Genomic DNA, 5,270 nt, shown 5'->3' with positions numbered 1-5,270 from the left:
CGTTCCATCCACCCCGTCAAGCTGCACACACACACCCAGATGTATGGATGACAAAAAACGCTGCTGGAAAAAGTACCAAATCCAAAGCTCCCTCATGTACGACTGCTTGTTCTTAACCTGCTCTGCTACATTATTTACAAATGTGATCAGAAGTGAAACATTTTTTCGCTTTTTTTAATAATATGACTCTTTTTGTGGAATCAGTGAACAGGATCCAAAGAATAAAAAAAAAAACGTGTTTGGTTTGAACTCTGCCTGCAGGCGGCACTGTTTTGCAGATTATCCGTTCAGCAGTCGGAGAACTGGTGGGAGCCGAGCATTTCAGAACTTTTTAAAACGAGACTGTTTAAGTTATGACTGGATCACGTGGAGCAGTGGTCCAATAGTGAGACAATGATTGTTATTTAATTGAGTTTTATTCTGTTCTTATTTATTGGTTAACATTTCATTTTCTGGAGAAATGCTACACAGGTGTTTTATTTTAATGTGCTGAATGGCCAGTATGTTCTCATGTATAGTTTATGCATTTTTGGCGAGAGAGACAGACGGACAGTATAAGGGGAAGATGAAGGCTGCTGGTAACAACCTCATCTTTTGTTAATAGCTTCCTTTATGTTAAAGGGATAGTTCTGGGTTTTTGAGTGTGGTTGTGACGAGAATCAGCTTTGAGCTCACAACATGGCTGCCAGTGGGAACACAAGGAAAAGCTGATTTAAATAAAAGGCTCACCTAATAAAATCTACGTCAGCTTTAGTATAATACTTATTTTACTGCTTTATTTTGCATTACATGGTCTTTTGCAGCTTGAAAATCAAGTTTGTAAACCTTTCGCTCGCTTACACATAGATCCATAGAGAAAAACAGCATTTTTAGCTTGCAGTAAGTGAAATCCTGTCATAATTACATATTTGATCAATAACTGTGTGCTGTGATGTAAAATTGCTGATTTTCTATATGGACTTTGGTGTGGGAGAGTGAGTTTGTTTGAGTGGCTCAAACTTTAAAACGGCAAGAAAAAATGAGTCGACACATCCTTGTAACCGCACGTCAAACACCTGAACAATCCCCTTAACCTGTGCCAGCTCACCTGGAGTATCTAAGAGGAGCGTTTCTTTAAAAGATCTGACATGATGATAAACATTCACGTTCAGCATGACTGCAAAACGCAAACTCACCATGTGGAATCTGGACTGCTCTTTGCTGCCTACCTCAACAAAACCAGAAATATTTCACCTGTGTGCGTGTGTTCTTGTATGGATATCTTTGTGAGGACCAAAACACTTAAAAACCATAGGAAGTGAGGACATTTTGGCTGGTCCTCACATTCTGTCACCCCTTAAAAGGGCTTTTTGAGGCTTAAGACTTAGAATTAGGTTTAGGTTAGGCATTTAGTTTTAATGGTTAAGGTTACTATAAGGAGCTGCGGAATGCATTGTCTGAGTGTCCTTACTATGAATGCTGCGCGTGTGTGAGTGAAAATATAGAGGCTGGGCTCTGTGACTCATTCCCTATTGTCTTGGATATAAACAGTGCAAAACAGGAAGTAGTGCTACAACAGCAAACATTGGTCATTATTATCAGTTACAGTAAAGTTCAACTTCCACATTGAGCCTCACGCCTGATATTGGACATAGATCTTGTGTTTTTTTAATTTATTTTTTATTTTATGTGTGTGTGTTATTTTAGTTTTCAATGAAAGAGTGTGCTTTTTTTTTTCTTTTTTTTTTTCCTTCTCTCTTACCACAATGAATGAGTAAATGCTAATTATGGAATTATCTCCTCAGGTAATGGCTTTTTCCCTAATGTGATCACTGTAAATATAAATAGTGTACAGATGGATGTGAATAGTAGCATTATTAATGTACAGTTAGTAAAGTGTGTGTGTGTGTGCGTGTGTGTGTGTGTGCGTGCGTGCGTGCATACATACACTGTCACTCAACAAGCTCTCAACCTTTCAACGTCGAGGGTTTGATGCTGCTGCTGTCGGCCCACAGCTTTTTTTGTATTTTTTATTGCTTAATATTGCTGGACTTTGCCATATATGCAAGCACGAGGATGACAAAACACCACCTTGAACCTGGAGCAGACAAATGAAATGATGTAAATATTACCCTTGAGCGTTGACTCTCAAATAAAAGTGGGGTTTAACTGTTGGCTTTGGTGTGTCTCGAGCTCACTGACACATCTTTAAACATCTCCTCCACAAACAATTGTTCTTGACACATCAATAAGGTAAATAAATAGACATTATTTAATTTTAACTGCTAATGTTTTTGCATTAATCTGTTAAGGAGAAAACAATATGAACATTCAAGTAATATATATCAAACAAATAAACATAAGGTTTGGCGGTAGAAAAAGATCAGAGTTCTTTAGGGCGTCGTCTGTCTGATACTTGTTTATGATTTTTATTTATTTATTTATTTATTTATTTATTTATTGCTACCAAAACGAATGTCATCATTAGAACTGCCTGGACCTCTGGACTATATCACAAAATGTCTAACAACTGTAGACGATATCCTAGTGAAGAATGTGGTAAAATAGAGAGATTATTTTGTAAAAGTGGATTAAACCGGTCATGTACTATTATTATTATTTTAAATGATAGATGTTCTGATATGGTAGTTGTTTTGTTGTCTCCTAAATAACGACACCAATGCTCGGGTCAAAGACCGTATTAAGGCCTATAGTTAGTCGTCACAGTGAAGGAGTTCCACTTATACTGACATCTAGTGGCCAAAATATGATAAAGCATGAGCATATGGCATTTAGGAAGATTTTTCAAATATGAAACACCATGAATTAAACATATAGAATATTAAGACCTATAAAAGCCTGTGTCCATGTCTCAAGGTGTCCTGTGGACACTTTTACAGGCGTCTCTTTTAATATTGTGGTCAATGGGAAAATTGCTTTGGGCCCATGAGTATTTTTTGTTGCAGTAACCAGAGTGGCCACCGTGGGGAGGGGGTGCTCTATTCAGATTTTATAATACATACATGTTGATGACATAGTTTGCTCTCAATTGAGCACGCAGGCGCACTTTCGAGTATTCATTTTGTATAGAAAGGATAAATATGTGCACTTAAAGGTCCCATATTATGCAAAATCTTGTAATCATTTTAATCCTTATATTTGGGACTCTGGATGTCCTACCAGTCGCTAAAGTGTGAAAAAAGATGACTCATTCATGTTTTTGTGGTCCTCCTCAGTCTAAATACAGGAGATAAAACATGCGATGTTGACTTCTGCGCTCATTGGGACGTCACAATGCGCTAAATTAAGGCCACATTACCCACGTTGCCCGGGCGGTGTGTTTAGGATTCAAAACATTTTAATCATTAACTTGTCTAGACCAAACGTGTTGGTGCGCACCAAATGCCGTGGTGCCGTGGCTCGGTTTGTTTGCGTAGGTGTGAATGTAATCAGGTCTCGGACCGCTTTGGTACAGTTCCTCTGGTGTGAAAGCAACCAAACCAAATGAGACGAAACAGTCTAGTTTAATGCCTAATGGGTATATGAGGTATGGGATAACTCCAGATTTCCACCGCGCGTGTCAGCCGTTCTCTGCCCAGCTTCAATCCCGACAGGGCGTGTTATGGCTGCACAGCGCTGCCTTGCAAGTCAGCTGTATTCACAGAAGAAGCCGCGGCGTGCCCGGTGGAAATGCTCACATTGATTAGAGTGGCAGTGATCAGTTCCGGTGAGATTTCCGGTGGAAATCGGGGATAAGTCCGGCTCCGGTACCGATGGTCTTTGCAGTCTATTTTGGTTCGTTTACAACAGGGGTGTCAAACTCATTTTCACTGAGAGCCACATCAGCATAAGGGTTGCCCTCAAAGGCCCAGATGTAACTGTAAGACAGAATAAATGTAACTTAAAGTAAACACACCCTCAGAAAAAGACTGAAACACGGGTGATTTCTTCAGCCACAATAAAGCTATAGCTTTCACTGCCACATCGTTTTTGGTTGTGGCTTTTGTGAACACATTCTGCTGTGATCGCAGTTTGCCTTTTAATTCTTTGACAATTTGCTGTTTTTCTTGAAGGCTAACTTTGGCATACTTGGCTCCTTGTTTGGTATCAAAATGCGACAAAGATCATACTCTTTGACGACTGACACCACCTGATAACACAAAAGACATAGCTTTTTTCTCCTTGAAGCACAAACATGTATTCACCTTCCCATCTTTCTTGAAACTGCCAAGTTCCATCTGCATCAATCACCATCTTGCTATGTCGGAGTACTTCAGTCTCTCATACGCTTCACCAGCAGCAGCTTCCCATGGTACAGTTAGTTCCACAATGAAAAGCAACTTCTGAGAGGTTGACCACAAGACCAGGTCCATCCTGAGGTTAGTTGTAAAGATCTCAGGCGGAAAGGTGAGTCTCTGCTCTCAGTCAACCTGCATTCTCCAGTCTCAGGCAGGAGGGTTGCTGCCACTCCTGCAGATGGCTTTGCTGAGAGTTGTCCTGCTCTTACAAATGGGGTGTTGTTTGTCTGCCTGTCTGTTGTAGATGTTTAAAATTGACAGAAAAATCCTCTGAAAAGTATGGAATTTTTAAATGGAATATGTGTAGGAACTCTGTGTAAAGGGCTGGCGCAAACAATAACATGCAGTATTCCATTTGCCAAAACATCATGTTTACCACTTAGTTTCATTTGGGGGAATGTATTTTATACAGTATGGCCCGCTCAAAAAAGCCTGAGATTGTAAGTGCGTCATAGTTTTCAAGTTTTAAGATGACTATCAGACTGATATCGTATCAGTCATGACGAAAGTGATATCAAACCATCCCTGGCAGTGATGGGAATAACGGTGTTATAAATACTTAATATAAATACTTTTTTCAGTAACAAGTAATCTAATTGATTACTCTTACTATAACGCCGTTACCGTTACTGCCAAACAATGTGTTGCATTACTATATTGAAGGCAGTTGTTTTCCATCAGACCTCTGAGCTGAGCGACAGAGAAATGACTTGTTCCTCCTTGTCCTTGGTGAGGGTGGGGGCACGAGACAGTCGCAAAAGTGATGACGATTTAGGGTGAGTAAAATTCTATGGTGAGCCAATCAGAGGTGAATTTGGGAGTGTGTTTGATCTGTTCACTCACCAGGTGTGCAGTAGAAGCAAGAGGAGAGCAAGAGCAAGAGGTGAGCTACCATACTCTCAAGTTTTATTACACATTTAATTGTCTCATTTTATATAAGGCTGATACCGCATTTTTTCATCTTGGCTTGATTATGACTTTCACCCATCTGTC

This window comes from Microchirus variegatus (assembly GCF_963457635.1).
Source record: "Microchirus variegatus genome assembly, chromosome: 3".
NCBI lineage: Eukaryota > Metazoa > Chordata > Actinopteri > Pleuronectiformes > Soleidae > Microchirus > Microchirus variegatus.
This window is presented reverse-complemented; position numbering follows the sequence as displayed.